This window comes from Ostrinia furnacalis, unplaced genomic scaffold (genome assembly GCF_004193835.3).
Source record: "Ostrinia furnacalis isolate ACB-3 unplaced genomic scaffold, ASM419383v2 OfSCF5576, whole genome shotgun sequence".
Lineage (NCBI taxonomy): Eukaryota > Metazoa > Arthropoda > Insecta > Lepidoptera > Crambidae > Ostrinia > Ostrinia furnacalis.
The window spans coordinates 234,816-253,781 of NW_021135815.1; positions in this window are offsets into that span (position 1 = coordinate 234,816).

Genomic DNA, 18,966 nt, shown 5'->3' on the forward strand with positions numbered 1-18,966 from the left:
ACTGTTTGTAATTACACCTCAGGTGTACACGCACCTTTATGGTGATAATTATAATGGAGCTGTTTGCCTACCGATTACATTTTTGGGATGTAAAAAAATATGTGAAAAGTATGAGGATATCTTGGGATATCTGAAGTCATTTGTAATGCGTAATCCCTACTAATATTATAAATGCGAAAGTAACTTTGTCTGTCTGGCACGCCTTCATGTTTAAACCACTGAACCGATTTTGAAGAAATTTAGCATAGATAGTTCGAGTCCCGAGAAAGGACATAGGATAGTTTTTATCCCGGTTTTTGAACGAGCTCCGCGCGCGATATAGTTTTTCTGTGACAGACAAAATTTCACGCGGGCGAAACTACGGGCAAAAGCTAGTACAATCTAAATATGTATAACTGACTGACTGACATAGTGATCTATCGACGCACAGCCCAAACCACTGGATAGATCGGGCTGAAATTTAGCATGCAGGTAGATGTTATGACGTGAGCATCCGCTAAGAAAGGATTTTACGGGATCCACGCACGTACTAAAATAAATATACGACGTGGCAAGTCGCATCACATTGTGTCCTTTACCGTTTACGTAGGATGAGTTTAACCCCAAGCAATAAATAAGCAACTGATAGAACTAACTAGCAGCAAGAAGTGTCATGTCTTCATCGTGCATAACAACCGATCAGCGCAGATCAAAGCGGCGGTCACAATTGGATGCGTGGGCGCAGCCGGTCGCACGGTCCAATTGCTTTGGATGGTACATATAGCACAGTAAGCTAAAGACAATAGTCTTTTAGGTTGTTGTAATAGGGGTGAATTTGCAACAGAAATGTATGATGGATATGCCGTTGTACTTGGCTAACTGATATTGATAACTATTGCGAATTTACTTTTTTGTATTTATTTTTGATGATTAACCACTAAAACCACGCACTAACACGATTAAGGCTGGATTGCACCATCTTACTTTAACTTTAACCAACGTCAAAATCTGTCAAACTCCATAAAAACACCGGTTATCGTCAAGGTTACTGTTAAAGTTAGGTGGTGCAAATCAGCCCAAGAGCGCAATAATTGACAGGTTTTATTGCTAAAGCGATTTCTTACAGATAGAGTTGATTGATGTTGATTCGAATAATTAGGTAGCGCAATAGAGCCTCCAGAATCCAGACAGAGTATTTCAGGTTTTTGATGAAGTTAATTTGGTCTAAAGCAACCGGTACTTTATAATCAAGTGTATTGCAAGAAAAAGTGGTCAGAAAGTGCATTTCAATGTTAACATACCTGTGGCTCATGACACTAAAATATTCCTGGACAACGTGAGCCAGACCAGCCCTGACCTTTTACGGGACGGCGATGCACCGCCTAAAAAGGACACCAAAAAGAAGGCGAAAATTCAATTACAAAAAGCTGATCGTTAACCGTATTCGAGCGCGATTAAAAAGTGTCGCCTCATGATTATAGCCCGGTACCAGAATGCTGGCTCAGCTAGAAAGCGTTGGAATGAGGCAATGGGTAGGCCGCGCTTTGAGAACAGAAAATGAGACGTAATAAGAATCGAGAGCTATTTGAAATGAGAGATGAACTATTTAATTTCGAATCATCAAATAGATTACCTACATTTGATTTAAACAGGAGCAGTCGTTGTTTAAATCATCGGGAGAGGCCTTTGTCCAGCGGTGGACGTCATTTGGCATGTGTAACAAATTGGTGAGTTAATTTCACGCAACGCAAGTGAAGTTACGTGATAATTATATTAACAATAATCTCAAAATAATATAATTGATAGGTGTTATACACAAATACGCGTGTCTCCTTAATTGAAGGAATAGATAGTAGGATTAAATTTTCTGTAATTACAAAATATGAATCTGCTAATTGACTAGAAAACAAATAAAAAGACCTAACCTCCATTACCACCTAGCAAGCAAAGCTAATATTATCACTTCTAATATCACTACAAATATAAAAATAGTTTCTAGAGAAGCACTTAACGCCATAACTATAAAATAAAACGATATTACACAGCGCATTGACCGCAGAGTATAGAATTTGCAAAAAGCGTAAAACAGTGCGTGGAGCGGACCGCCATAAACAAAGCAACAGCTGGGTTGGATGTGGCAAAAACTCGCAGTCATAGTCTGTGGCGCGGAGCCGCGAAGCGCTGGACATTGGCCATGCAACAGTTGTGTGGGTTTTATACTTACCTTATCTTCGAACTCCTCCTATGTTCATCTGATTAAGAGCGCTTTCACATTTAGGCGATTTAGCAGCGCGACAAACGTGCTGCCTAAAATTTCATACTATGTGACAGCAGATGCATGCCTTCATATTATAAAAACGCCGCTGCCGCACTGCAGTCGTGCTACTAACGCCCTAATGTGAAAACGATCTAACTTCGTTGTGGGTCCAATGACAGTTTAACTTTCCCCCGGGATAAACTTGACCTTCACTGGTTGGGTTTTTATTGGCGGTCTAGATCCTGGCTACACAGGAGTTGCAGCGGTGGGAACAAGAGATGGAAATAGTCCCGTTACTAGAAAATAAATAATGCCTTTTATCTAATCCCCAATTCTGTAATTACCTGAGTGCTTCTCAGGTAATTACAGTGTGGCGTTTAACCTCTTAAAATTAAGTTAATATATATATTTTACATAGTTTATCTTAAATTAATATAATTGTAAAAATATTATAAATATGTATCTGTACTAAACCTACTTAACGTAACTACACTGTGTATAATAAATAGCATACTTATTTTTATATAACTTTTGTCAATCTTGTTAAACGCACAAACACAGCGCGCAATTCGTTTTATTATTAGATATTTTTGTGAATGCACGATCAGCACGGCGCGAGCGGCGGCGGTCGGGCCAACCGGTTCCGTGGATGAACGCCCCCCGCCGCAGCCGCCGCGTTCGCCGTGCTGATCGTGCATTCACAAAAATATCTAATAATAAAACGAATTGCGCGCTGTGTTTGTGCGTTTAACAAGATTGACAAAAGTTATATAAAAATAAGTATGCTATTTATTATACACAGTGTAGTTACGTTAAGTAGGTTTAGTACAGATACATATTTATAATATTTTTACAATTATATTAATTTAAGATAAACTATGTAAAATATATATATTAACTTAATTTTAAGAGGTTAAACGCCACAACAGAATTGGCCATTGTAAATCTTATTATTAAAATACAGGATTTTCATCTATATGTTTCTCATGTACAAAATTGATTTTTTGAGCGGCACATAGCAAAGATCAGTGAGGGGTAAGAATTAATTTGGACATTTACTATTTGTGTTTCAAGTCACTTAATTTTTTGCCGTTTATCTGAAGCAATATTTTTCCCCTTTCCCATTCTTCATTTCAAAGTTTGCCAGTGCCCAGAAGCCCCCTGCGTGTCCAGTCCAAAAAAATATTTAATTTTATTTTAATAACTATTCTTCAAACATTTGGCTGAAATGATGATTGATGATTGCAAAGGTCTTTCTCTTCTTTTATTTAAATATCAAAATGAAACCTTACATGTCATTTGAAATGTCAATGAAGTACCTGTGTTACTTACGTTCTTCTTCAGATTTGAATTTCTTTGTTATTTGTACCAAAACAAAGCATCAGCATGACGCCTTTAACCTTTTAAAAAACACTTTTATATGAGTGCCGCATCCATACCCATCTCTGCTCACACGTTTCGTCCATCGATGTAGCGCCAAACGTCCACTGCCCATAGCCGCCACTCGTTCAACCGATGGCATTACCATACCAGCGCCGAGTTCTAATTCAATTTACAATGGCATTTGCATAGTTTGCACGGTTTTGTATCTTTCAAGAATAATAAGTTCATTATATGCAAAATTGCGTGGATGCGCCGCTTCTTGTAAGGCCTTTAGCTAACGATTGTGGGCGGTGAGGTATGCTAGGTACTACCTATTAGTTTTGCCCTTTTATGTGGAAGTATTTTTGCTAGGAACAATTTTATTACGAGAAGTTGAAACTTGTTTTAGTATTTTATGACTTCATTATTAAATTGTTTTTAATAGCAGAATAGACTTCATAGGTAATTAGAATGGAAAAAGCTTTGCTTCAGACATAAAAAACTCAAAACTCATAAAACTAATTTTGTTTTTGCAAGTAGGCTTTTAATAAGCACTGAGACAAATGAATTAACTCAAGTTTTGGTGTGTTTATATATACATTACACAAGTCATTCTAAAACGGGAAGAGAGTGTCAGACTTTGATGAATGAAACCTAATAAGATGAAATAATTATATCGAGTTCAAGGTTTAATGAAGAGATTCAGGACAAAACCTAAAAACGCTTTCACAGTTTTTTCCTCAATCTTCCAAAAGTAAAACTGAAAAGTAATATTCCGAAGATCTTCAAACGGAAGGGGTTAATTTAAAATCTTAGTGTTGGCGTGTCTGTCAAGAAAGGGTCACAGTGATCTCGCTTATTATGACGGACGACTCTTTGTTAAGTGTTCGCTAATTGCCCATTAAGTGTCACGATCGATGGCGATGTAGGCCAGTGAGTTGGCTGATGGTTAACGAACGAGTCTTAAATGTGGTGAAAAGACAAAGATTGAAACATTTTGAATTCACTTGTGAAAAAGATATTACCTGAAACCTGCTTCCTCTTACAATAGGCATAACTCTACAAAATACATATTATCATTGGCAAAAACAAATCTGATTTTTCATTAGGACAAGTGAATCACCTTTACATAAGATTGTTACAATATTACAGCCTTGAATATACGGCACCTCTCGTTCCCACCACTGCAACTCCTGTGTAACCTCCTCCAAGGTTTTCCACAATCCAGGCTCTTCCCGCGACCTTTACCAGATCGTCGGACCTAGTAGGCCTGTCCACGCTACGTCTTCCAGCCCGTGGAAGAACGTTATCATTAGCTTATTACTGCTTCCAGAACTTCTGGGTTTAGAGCCGTCAGCCGTCTAATATCATCATCACATCACCTTTATCATAGTATTTCTCTTAAAATATTTAAGTATTGTTTTTAGTAACAACACCAATAGTAAATCTAAAACAGGTCCATACATAGCTGACCTATTACACTTTAATTTACGAGCACTCAGCAAGGTTTATTGCACACGGAACCCCAGCCGATAAGGTGCTATTAGCATATTATTTTATTTTCCACACTTAACTTTTTAGATGAATGACCCATTTGTTAAGCGACGCTGAAAAAGTGCCCGCTAATTGCAGTTAGTAATTAACCCTTTTCTTGGCATTGTGCATTTAAAGATACGTTGACCAAAACAAAACTATGGGGGATAAACAAAAAACTATTTTCAAATGTTTTTTAAATATAACGGTAGCCCAAATACTACAGATTGTGTTATACAGTATAGAAACACTACAGACTGCACAGATTAAACAGTAATATGCAAAATGTCAGACCGTTGACAGGCGTCTACGCACCGGCTGATAATTTTGATTAATTTTGGTGTTTTTTTAAAAGAATATTGGTAATTAATTGTAGTAATATGGATAGTAAATAAATGTTTTTTGATGATAGTGCTGTTTTTTCCATTCCAAAACTTGTATAATTATTCTATACGATGCGTATTGTCCGAATGTATCTCGAAATGCACATTGCCAGATACGTAATAATTTACTTTCAATTTTGAATGTATCCTTAAAGACACATTGCCAGGTTCTCGTTGAATTTATTTTATTATTTTTTTTGTAGATTTTATCGCATAAAAAAGGAATTATTATATTACTTAGTAATATTTATACCTGTAAATTATATGCCGATGTGAGTTTTAATTAATGTAATAAAGAATCGTTGTTTTTTGAACAACTTAGTGCTGCAGCAACAAAATCAGGCGCACAAATCCCGGTTCTGGTTCCAAAATCCAGAACCAGGTCGAAAGTCAGTAGCGGTGACACTTCAGCTGATGAATTAGAAACCACGCTTAGCCTCCTGATTCTCTTGGGTGGTTATCTTTCTACTCCAACCAACCCAGATCACCCCAAAAAGCGAGCAGCCTGTCCAGGCTGCTGCATGCTTCTGGTTATAAAGCTGGTGATTGAACAATTTTAGCCAGTTCGACTGCTGCAGTTTCCCTGAGATTTCCAGAGATCCATTTCCGCTATCTTGCGTTTCCACTGTAAGTTGGATATCTAATTATCTTCAATCAAAGACGTGAACACAGTTCGGTACCAGTTGGCATCAATACCCCTCGTATTTCTTCAATGGTCTTGCAAGATTCCCATGTGTTCTGTCTCCATTTGCTTTTCCTGGGTGGTAAGAGGGGTCTGAGGTTCAGGAGGTTCATAAGTGCCACTTGTGGTCTAAACTGAATAAATATTTTTTTGATTTTGATTTTGATTTTTTGACTCCAACGACGCTGATGGAGTGGTTTTCATACATCCAAATGCAGCTATACTTGTAAGGCGTTCCAGACTTTGAAGTGTTTTTTTTACTTTGTTTTCAGTTTTTTGTAAAATATATTTATTTTTTATTTGTCAAATAAGGAACAGCTTAAGGTTTTTTAGTAATTTTCATTTAAATAACTAATTTCTACTAACAAATAAACCATGTTTTAATTTACTACAAAGCTGGCAATGTGCACTTAAAGATACATACTATATTTCCAAAACTATATACCTAAGATTTTTTTTCGTATTTTTTACATGATTTTTATACGTCCTAAATCCAATATTTATAGTGTAAATCACAAATATTAACCAAAACCGTCGTTGCCAAGTATAGGGTTAAAACGTTAGATTTTACGAATTACTAGAAAGTTTTTATGTAGGTTAACTTATAACGTTCTCGCTACGAGTAGCTTTGCTGAAGTCTAATCAACAAATAGCAGTTTTCCGTCCATTATATCCTCAATTTTATGAATATAATCTTCATTTCCATAACGGTTACAACATACCAACGTAACCCTGTATCTAAAACCTTAAATATAACCCTGACACACTTCCGGTGGCAGAAGCTTTACAGCCCACTAAAAACTCATTATTGTAGGAATTAGAATATACGTACTTATGCTATTTACACTGCACGAGCTTTTTTTTTAACATAGCTGTAAATTTATGTCGAAATAAAAAAACAAAAGCTCAATTCGGTTTTAACAAACTGCGTGTAGGACGTATCAAATTGTCGCATTTTATTATATGTAAATGTTTGTCTGATTTACAATCAGCAGACTGGTGCGATCGCTCAGCGAAATATACGGGCTAGCTGTACCTACTCTTTTGTTTAGAAATAAACATTTCAGTATTAAAACGTATATTATATAGGATAGCTGAAAAAGTGTGACAGTGCATTGATGTATGCGATTAGGTATAATTTTGCTAATAACTTAAAAATATCCGTATGAAGGTCGTATGAAGGCGCAAGCAGCGCGAGAATTACCTGGTAGATTAGAACAGGAGGACTTCCTCTCTTCCAAATTCCAAATAACTTGATGATGAGGTCACCTAATGAAATCATGTCAAAGTTATGTTAGAAGTAAACATAGATGAGTTACTTTCACCACTTCTTCTAAGCACTAGCCGATATGTATTCCCGAAGTGGTGGTAGAGCAAGCTACATTATTATTTAGGAAGTGTATAAAGAACCCTGAAAAGGGCCGAAAGTTAGAAAGAATGAAACACGAAAGTAAAAGTTTATACCTATGTTTAATAAACGGAACTTCATTTCACTATTTGTTTAAGCATTCTTAAACGACAATACTCCCCCAATAGCCGCGTTATAAATCAAAACTGCATTCAAAGAATGGTGTCGCAGCATGCTCCGTCAAGCTGCAGTTCGCAACAACACTTGGGCGTATGCAAATGTCTGGGAAAGTATTTGTAAGCTTTATCTGTGTGATGGATAGGCGCCCGCGCACGCGACGCTAATACCGCGATGTATTTAAAACTTGGTTTTGATAATTTGCTTAGAAAGTCACGATAGAAGGTGAAAAAGAAGCGTTTTTTATCAAGTTTAAATTATCAAATTTGCTTAGAAAGTCACGATAGAAGGTGAAAAAGAATCGTTAATTTGTTTTCAGAATAGACTTATCGGTGAGAGAGAAAGGTAAAGAGTCATTTGTTCAAGACTACTAATAAAACATTCAGTAATTGTAACAATTTTATATTCATATAAAAAATATGTATGATGATGATGATAAAAAGCAGCAAAATATCGTCACTGGGTGATGAACAACTGAACTTATCAAATATATTATCGCAGTGAGTTTAAAAATTATGTAGGTCCTATTGCCTTATTATTGAAAAGTGTCTTTTCATTGAAATACTTATTAAAAATTACATCTTACTCGTAGATATACCTAAAGTAAATTGGTAGTAATCTAATCGAGTTACAGTCTTGAATGACTGGTGTGTAAGAAGTACTCGTATAAATAGTTCATTCTATTTGTTTTGTTTCCAAGCACACAAACAATCGAACCTCAAATGCAAATCCAGAACAATTATACTTAAAAGTCTCAACTCCATTTTCCATTCCGCCGCCGAAGTTGCGTTACGTTATTAGCATAGATAAAACCAATCGCACACAATAATTACGCAACTTTCGAGTCGCGATAAGCTGTGTTTTCTCGCCCGCCCAGTGTGCCTTCAGGGCGGGCGGCAGTCGGACGCTTGGCGCCGCGGCGGGCGGATCTCAGCCGCACTGATGCCTCGCGAATGAGCACGAATGTGAAGGGCTACTGAACAGCTGATCCTGACGTTGTGGTTAGGTAGTGATCAGTTTCAGGATACGTAGATTGTGGTGAGTGGTAGATCTGTAGCTGTAGATTTGTAGGCGATGGTTTTGGGACACGTATTTATTATTAGATGCACTTGCTAAAGTATTATTTTAATCTTAATGATGAGAAATGAAGACGTGAGGATCCAACCATCGATTATGACTATTATGAGTAAAATTTAAAAATATCTATTGATAAAAATAGGGTTACAACAATAAAATAGAATAGCTAGGATGAAACAATTGAAGTATCGTTAGGAATAGTAAAATTAAGCATTAGATGTAATTCTTTATGCTGTTATTGGAATGAAATTTAATTAAAAAGGAATGGAAAAACGCGTTTTTATTTCCTAGAAATAAACAATATTGAATTCGCGATAATATTTTGAGCTCAGACATTTAATAATGTTTTATGCATTTTATTTTTTCCCTAACCTATCCTTTGCAGTATTTTGCAAACAATTCAGTTACAGCAACTTTAAAAACACTGTTTCTATTCTTAACAGGTCTCCAATAAACTTTTTCGCCTCTGTAGCTGACGCCGCATAATAATATGTCATCCAGAAAATAATTATAATGTTCCCAACATCTGACAAGTCCAACGGGAGTGTATAATTTTCTGTTTAAATTGAGATATGAACACAGCGGAGATTCTGAAATGTGTCCGTAATAAAAGTTCGTCTCGGATGAGTGCGGACTGCATTTGTTGAGTGTCAATGTGATATGTCAGCTCGGATCAGCTTACTGAGCAGTTGAAGAATTGACAGTTTATTTTAAACTGCGATGATGCTCATCCTTTGGAATAAGACGTGTTAACAGTACAGTAATATTTTACAGAAAATGTTTACCTGTCTATGAGATGAGTGAAAGTATGGTTGATTGATTTGGTATTTTATTTACCTTTATGGCTTTGTAGTTATTTCGATTTCCCACTTTTTAATTCTCGGGTGATGTGGTACACCTACATCACACAGTAGCTTTGACGATAGGTTTAAAATGCAAAATTTGATTAATTTTTGACTTTATAGAGCGAATTATTGATTTTGGAAGAAACTTTGTATTCTTAAAAATAATATTGGGGCAACATGACACACTGAAACAAAATTTTCAAGACTTTTTATGTGAAATTCATAATTCACATTTGAAAAACATTAAATTAAAATATTACACGCTTTAGGACTGGCCAGATCAGTTGCAACTTTTTTATTTATTTCTAAAACGTGTTCCAAATTCAATTTCAAAAATACACTGGCTGAAATGGCCGCCGCCGTCGCAAATTAAAAAGTGACTCCGACGCACCGTCGCGCGCGCACCGAACTTAATAATCTGCGCCATGAATCATGCGCGTGCGCCAATCAGTTTGATTTACGCGCATCGCGCTCTTCGTCCATTTGTTGGCTGTCCTTTTGCCCTTTTCAGGTCGTAACAGATGCGAAAGTTATAAAGGGCTTTGGCTAAATAAGGATATGACACTATGATACTTGGCGTGAATGAGTTTTAGTCATGTTTGTAGCGATATTCGTTACCAGTCATGTTGATTTCGAGCTTGACAGCTTGATAAAACACTTTGTGTATGATTTCACTAATTTGAAATTCAGTTTCACTTAGTCAGTGCTGACGGTAATGGAAATAACCCAGTAAAAGAAATAAATAAACATGCGTCAAAATCATAATGCGCCAATAAAAAATGTGCTGTTTGTTTCGGCTAATCTACAATACGGCTGGACCGATTTTAACGGGAATTTGATTGGCAGAGAGCTAATGTCATACGAATCCTCGACTGCATCTCACTTTCTTTTAATATCAGGTGCGATTACAGGCAAATGTTGCATAAAAAAAGTAGGTAACGCAGGGTCAAAATCTTTGTGAAAAAACCTATAATAGGCTAATATTCGTTGTAGTTTTACTCACAAAATAGCCAAGAAAAGCCCAATAGAAACAAGATGTGTGACATTATCTTTGTATTAGTTAGGTATATTTCCATATTAACACGTACTCAAATAAGTATCCGTACTAACATATAATTTACTTAACAAACATCGCGTCGTTTCAAATACTTTACAGTTTTCATGATCGCAGACGTATTGGGTGACACGTTGGGGGTGACTCAACACTCACTTGCGACTTAGTGTGATGTGTGAAGTTATAATTGAAGCTATGGCTTTCAGAGCCTTATGACATTAAAATAAATACGAACGACTTCTATTTGGAAAGTCAAATTAATCCATAAATTTTCAAATTTTTATATAATTTAGTGAAATGAAGAACTGAAAGCTCTTCTTTGTATAACGTGTAGCTGTAATCATCATTTCAGTCATAGGACGTCTACTGCTGAACATAGGCCTCCATGTAGCTGTAATAACCTAGGATTTAATTTTTATGTCAGATCTCTTTAGACAAAGCTCAAATTATTGGGCCGCAATGGGCATTACCTTTGTGGATCAATTTATCCAAGATCTGGCCGTAAACTAAAGAAGAAACACGAAACGTTCTTTCATTTTAAATTAACTTTTTAATATTATTGAAGAAAACCTCTTTTTCTAATTTAGGTTTATTTATTTCAACAGGCAGACAGTGAGTGGTGACTGAGTTTGTTGCGGCGCTTCTTCTCAGCACTTGCCTAATGTTGGTCTCGAAGCGCTGGTAGGGCAAAAAGATTATGAGACATGTGAAGGCTCCATAAGAGCAAAACTTTTTTTTAATTAGTCTTTTATTTATTTTTTTATTTTATTGTAATATTTGATGATTTGACAATTTTGACTTTTACTTAGGTTTTTGTGACTTAATTTATGCCACTAGCATTCGAGGTACCTACTCAATCGAGCAAGCTTAACGTGCTCTTCCGAGAACGAATCAGTATTACAAGTCAATAAAATACATTTAAAGAGTTTCCCTAAAACTTTCTTTATCTCCAGCCTTACCGATATCCAGAATTGCCACTCCGAAACAAGGCCTACTCCCAACTAATTCCGAGTCCACATTATGCCGTATTTGTATTCCGTTTTTTCCGGGACTCCCGTAAATTATGGCAATAAATTCTCCAGGACACATTCCCGTTTCTCCAGATTAATTAAACCCTAGCAGTTCGTGCTACAGTTTATTATTTATTGAAAGGAGTGAATTAAATTTGAATTGCATGGAAAATGTAGTAGAATTGACGGTTTTTGTGAATTTTTCGCAGTTTGTTATCCGCAGTAGGTATAAGGTTTGTTTGGGCTGGGTTGCACCAAATCTTACTTTAACAGTGACATAAGTCAAAAATCTGTCAAATTTCATACAAAAAACATCGGATAACGTCGTAGTTACTGTTAAAGTTAGGTGGTGCCACTGAGCTTAGTTAAATTCATAGGTGGCGCTGTTTAAAAATATTCGAAAATTTTATAAGATAAATAATTGTAGCTATAACATACTTACATAATTCGTTCTATGTTTTAATTTAAATCTTCAAATAGAAAAAGCTCTTACAAAAACTAGGTTACCGTGCAAAAAATAACAAATATATTTTTGTCAAAATGTAATACGTGATTTTAAAATATAACTAATGTCACGTCAAAACGAACATCCGGCCTAGAAGTGCTATGACGTGTCATTGCATTTCATAATATCCATTATGTGTGGAACATTATTGCTGTGCACTCTTATTTATAGGTTGAGACAGAGATAGACATAGTTGTCAACTACAAGCTCACATTATAGAATAGTACAGTCGATAACATTTAAAGATTTTGTTTTAAAATAGTCGCTGTTTTTTTTTATCCACAACGAGGAAGCTCTTGGCCTGTATCTCACCTGATGGTAAGTGATGATCAGGCCAAAGATGGAAGCGAGCTTCACCCGGAAATTCCGGGTGAAGCTCCGTGGTTGAGGATTCCGGCCCGGAATCCTCAACCACGGAGGAACTGGCTATCTTACCTCTAACTGCCGGAACACAATAATGTTGTTAACATTGTTGTTATGGCGACAGATTTAGGTAAGGTGGTGGTAGCTAGCCAGACGGACTTAGAACAAGCCCTACCACCAATCAAACGCAACAGAAAAATCTGGCCCCACTAAAAATCGAACCCGGGACCTCTGCGTCTTAAGCAGGTGGTCTTACCACTAGACCACAAAGGCGGTTAAAATTTAAAATTTACGAAAAAGATTCAGTCTGATTGTTACTTTTTCACAACAATTATTATGAGTTTTTGTAATAACTATATCAATAATGTGAAATACATGAGTTTATCTACGGAGAACATAATAATTTTTCAAAATAACGGACAAAGGCCTTCCCCAAGGATTTGTCCAGCGGTGGACGTCATTCGGCTGAAACGAACGAACGGATAAGTAATTGATGACTACTTCAGATTTCAAAGCGTGTACCTAATGATCGCGAGACGTATGATAAAAACTTGTTTGGACAGCCAAATTCTTCACGGAGAAACCTTCGGGCTAAAGCTAGTTATTCACAAATGAATATGGACTCAGAACTTGTAAAGTATTTCCTCAGCGCACTATACTAACTTGAGTCTCTGCCAATTCGCGCAGGAACTGTGAATGAAGACGCGTCCGAACTAAGAAATAGTTGATTTATGTGAAGCTGAAAACTTTCGGCCATTGAAAGGCTGGTGACTTTTGTTTTAGCATTTTTTTTTTGAGTAATTTTTGCATCATGATGTGGCGGTTTGAGTAATGTAGTGGAGCATTGACGGAAGCTGGAATATAACATCTTGATAATTCTCAGTTTCCGATATCATTTTCAAGAAAATTATTCTGAAAGTGCAGTTTTTATGGGATCCGAGTTTTTCAGTGTAACTTTTCATTACGTAGACAAATATTATTCTTATCTCCAAGCGAAGATTGTTAATGACCATCATCATCATTTCAGCCAAAGGACGTCCACTGCTAAACACATAATTGTTAATGACATACTTATGTACCTAGATACAATCATATTTTAGTCTTGAACTATGAGTACCCTTGTGTTCCTAGTTATGAGACGAATTTTGTTCGGAGCATCTTCTAATACACACTGACTTAATCTGTAAAGGAATCTAACCTTGAAACCCTCTAATTTTCTGCAAGCAATCCTTTTTGCTTTGTGAACAGTCTTCCCCTTTTTCCCATTGCCCTCTAGCGTTAATCTCCCAAATCTAACAGATCCTGCTCATTTTCGCAATAAAATACATAAATATGCATTCCCAACCACCCTGTATAGGCATATTCATGAAGCAGTTAAGGAGGCATTTGTCACAGCGCACATGCGCGCGACGTGATGGATCGGCCTAACTGCGGCTCCATTCGATGCCCTGGATAAAACTATTATAAACAGTATTTAGGTATATAAATGCAGTCATGAAGGACTGTAATGTTTATTTTGTAAATTGAACCTGTAATATAAATCGATCGACCTCCAATTTCCGTCACGCACTTGGGTTCAAAATCAAATAAAACGCAAAGATGAAAGTGTAAACCTTCTTTTAAGGTAATTTAATCACTAAAGATTTCGAGAATTGAGTTCATATGACATCGATTTGAATCGATATTATTTCCCATGGGGCAAGCTATTGTTCAAAGTTGTTTTTATTAGCGGGAATTTTAAAATCTCTATAGGTATAAGAACTAAAGTGACAGAAAAGAAAAATGTGTAGATATTACCCAGGTTTTATTTTGTGGGTAGCGTTTAAATTTTGCGCAGTGCCTTATTGTCAATTAATTAATCATTCAGATTTTAATTTTCATTTCATTCTTGTAGATATCTTTGTATGAATAATATTACTTAATACTTTTGCTTCAGCAGCCAATCCACAATTAGCATTTTAAACAAAATTACCCGCGTTCACCAGTTCAAACACGTACGAATATCAGAATTACGGCGGATTCAATAATACTGTAATGATTCAAGTTATTTGATAATGACGAACCATCAATATTCAGTACGGTCTGCAATAACACGAGCGGTATCTCGAACATTGCCAATAATCTGCCATCGCTGTTTGTGTTGACTGTACAAACATACAGACGTAATCTTTGGTAGTACCTGAACTTGTGGATTTGATAAATAACATATGATACGGATTGCCAATATTGGTGTTTGATGTTTGTTGTCTTTGGATACGGCAAAAATGTAGAGCAAATCCCTTAAGCAATTTTGGCTAACGAAATACATTGTCTATGAAATTTAGATTAGACTAAAATAATGGCGTGTGTGATAAAGGCTAAAAAGTGAAGTTCATATGGCTAAGGGCTGATTTTTCAATCGTCAGATATCTTTTAACGGAAGAATAACCTTGTCATGTTGACATATTTCTTATACTAAGGGCTGATTTTTTAATCGTCAGATAACTTTTAACTGAAGATGAAGTTTGGCACATTGACAGTTTCAATATGGGAAATATGTCAAAATGACAAGTTTATTCTTCAGTTATAAGATATCTGACGATTGAAAAATCAGCCCTAAAACAGTCAATGTGCCAAACTTATTCTTCAGTTACAAGTTATTTATCCGAAGATTGAAAAATCAGCCCTAATCTTGGTTTGACGGTTCATCAACTGCTTAGTGGATAGATCTTAACTCTCTTTTATAACCAACTAGCTGACCCGGCGAACTTCGTACCGCCTTAGCGTAGAGATTTTCTTAACATTTTTTTCCGTAAGAACCATCCTTGGACTTCCACAAACATTTAAAAAAAAGAATTATCGAAATCGGTTCAGCCGTTCACACGTGATGCCGTGACAACGCGAAACGGGTTTCATTTTTATATATATAGATTGACTTTTTAGGGTTCCGTAGTCTTGACAAGGAACCCGTATTAAGGGAATTTAACACTCTACTGTGTGTGATTTAGTTTCATCTAGTCTACATTCGAAATAAATAACTAGATAATAAATAATTAACTCACAAACTTTAGCCAACAATACGTAACATTTTAAAATACTCATTCCTGCCTAGTATTTAAAATTAAATTGAAACCAATATTCCATTTACAGCAATAGAATAATGAAACCTTTTCACTGCTACATTCTAAAGCGGCTATCTAAAGCGCATTCAATGTAAATGGGGAATGTACATAAAATGTAGGCGCGTATGTTTTTACATCGTCAGTATTCGTCAGTCAAAATGGAACGCGTTTGATGGTTTGATAAGTGATCGCCCTGTTTTTGAAATGCATCACGAAATGGAATGCATTTCGAGCATGCATGAAATATTTTATGATTAACTGAATATGCTATTGAAGGAGGGCTGACCGTACGTGTTACTTAACAGGTGGATTAAAGAGGCGCTAAATATAAGAAAAGAATTCAGAAAAAGTACAGTAAAATGACTAATTTCTTTTAATGGCAACAGTAACTGAAAACTTCATTGACATGTCACCTTGCATATCAGTCTACTGCTGTGTGTAAACAAACTTGATTTTAAATGTGCGCAATTGATTTTGTGAATTAAATTGCTAAAATCTTTTTATAGTCGTGAAAGAAAAGTGGTTCACAATGTGTTAAAGTATTTGTCGAAGAGAAATACTAAGGGTTCGGACAATATTTTCATTGAATAATGTTTCCGACAAAGGTTGTCAAATTGACTGACATGTTTATCGTATAGTACAGTCCACTATGAAAATTTGCTGTGGTTTGTTTCAACTACCTATTTTAATTTTTTTGTCACTTTCGAAGTATTGAATTTTATGGAATTGGAAAAGAAGTACCGAGTTTGAAACGTTCATGAGCAGACATTCCAGTTGAATATTCAAGTTCTGAATTTGATTATTGATGAATAATAAAATAAATCCTACTAGCTCGATTGATGGTTTCATTTAATTTATTTAAACCAGGTTACCTATAATAATATTTTTTTTATATTTATGAAAATATCAAATTAGCCCGTATCCTGAATCATCAGGATTCAGGATTACGGGCTAATTTGATATTTTATAAATATATCATAAAGTTAGCCTATTAATTTAACACAGGTACGACTGTACTCAGTGTTGCACTATCAAATACAATTGACGCGCCTCTATGCCAGGGTTTTTATGTTCCTGGTCAGGCTATACTTTGCTGAAATATTATTTTCCATTTCATCCAAACAATTATTTATATTTCGTCTTCAAACAAACCCTTTCCAAGAACTGGCTGAATGAAAAACCCGACACTATGCAATCCGCGAAATTCAAGCGAAAAAATTGAAACGAAAATATCATCGGATTTCAGTCGGACGGTTCCGCACATTAAAATATCTATGCCACGATAATGGCCGAAAATGTTTCTGTTTTGGCTGGCTAGGGTTGGCCTTAAGGTTTTTGGTGATAATACTTGAATGTTAAATGCTGATTTACTTTGATTAGATCAATCAGTTCTGAAATCATTCAGGCATCAATCATAAAGTGGATCAAAATGAATAGATAACAACATGAATAAAATTTTAACCTGTTTGATAGTGAAAAAAGAGAGCTAAGTGGGATAAAGTTTGTTTCCAAAGAATATTATTTACCATTGACTTTGGTTTATGTTGTCAAACTACCCAAATGTGTGACCCTATTACCTATATTCTATTTGACCTTCGCTAGGTCTTCATTTGTCATGTGATTTTGACAGTAGTCTTAAATTAAGCCAAGCGCAGACCACCGACTTTAATCAGTACAAACGTGTATAAGACCACCATCTTACCTAAGTCTGTCGCCATAACAACAATGTTAACAGCATTTTTGTGTTCCGGCAGTTAGAGGTAAGATAGCCAGTTCCTCTGTGGTTGAGGATTCCGGGTGAAGCTCGCTTCCACCTTCGGCCTGATCATCACTTACCATCAGGTGATATACAGACCAAAAGCTTCCTCGTTGTGGATTAAAAAAAAAGAGTGCACACATTACACCGGCCGATTCATACAAATACTTAGGAAGTCGACCCAAATATCGGCCGACTGTACGTCCGTAGGTAGACCGACGACATCATAAAGGTAGCAGGAAGGCGCTGGACGCAGGCCGCTACCAACCGGGCAACATGGAAAGCATTGGGGGTGGCCTATGTTCAGCAGTGGACGACCTATGGCTGAGATGTATGTATGTATGTATACGTTATTCTGCGGGGAGTCTAAGAATTTTCATTCTACTCACTGATCTAGGTAAATGATCTAGGCTCCATCTATCTGTTATCAATTCGCATTTCAGTGGCCTTCAGTTTTTTCAGGCGGCTGCCAGCCCTTCGTCTCATGGCCATGAATGCAGCGGAACCCTCTTCGGTAGACTCCATTACGTGATTGAACAACCGACGGAACCCCGATTCTGTAACGTGAGAGCAGCGATTTTGAAACGATCGAATTTCGATGTTGGGTTTTTGCTTATGGTTTTAGCCTTTTATGTAATTGGTGTGTTGGATAGCGGAGGATTCGGTTTTGAGTTGGGATTACATTTATCGAGTTTTGTTTTGGTGGGCTATACAACAAGATAGTATGAAACTGAGCACTGAAAATGAAAATGTTGGATAGTTGATTCAATTACAATTCATTTTAAGTATTTAAACTTTATTGCATAAAAGTACTCTAAGTTATCTACCTTGAGGTAATGCTGAGATGGCTTAATCGCGCTTTCTGGTTAGAAAATAAACAGATTACATTAATTAAAGACTCAGGTAAATAATGTGTTCAACTATGTAAATCTCCGAAGATGTTCATTACAATATTCACTTCTCCACCGTTAAATTTAGAGCACAAAATCGCTTCTATCACCGATCTCATTTGTTCACCATCCATCTCGCGCACGATAACGCGTCAGAATAAGCGCTGTGTTTGCTCGTTTTTCATTACTTACATAAACCTGTTTGACGGATCAATCCCGATCGACACCGGAGTGATTCGCGGTTGTATTTATGTTAACATATAAATACTTGGTGTAAACACGCGTATGTCTGATTGAAGAAATTGCGAGGCTTCAGAAATCCTGTATTTCTGATTTTGGTAACAGTATCCAAATTTTTAGGAGCGATTCAGAATCAGTAACTTATCGATTTACGCAAAGAAAACTTTTTTTTTTTCATAATATTTAACTATTTTTGTCCGCTGCGCGCGGTTTCAAAATAACTATGTTTATAATATTTTCTAAATTCCATTTACACATTTTAGATCGGGCATTCCCACAAACAAATGCCAAACATTCCATATTATGTATTTGCTGAATATTTCAATACTTCATATTCATCTAGTAGAACAACACTCTAAAATTTTGTTCTGACAATTACTTATTTCGAGTCTCACCTTTTATCA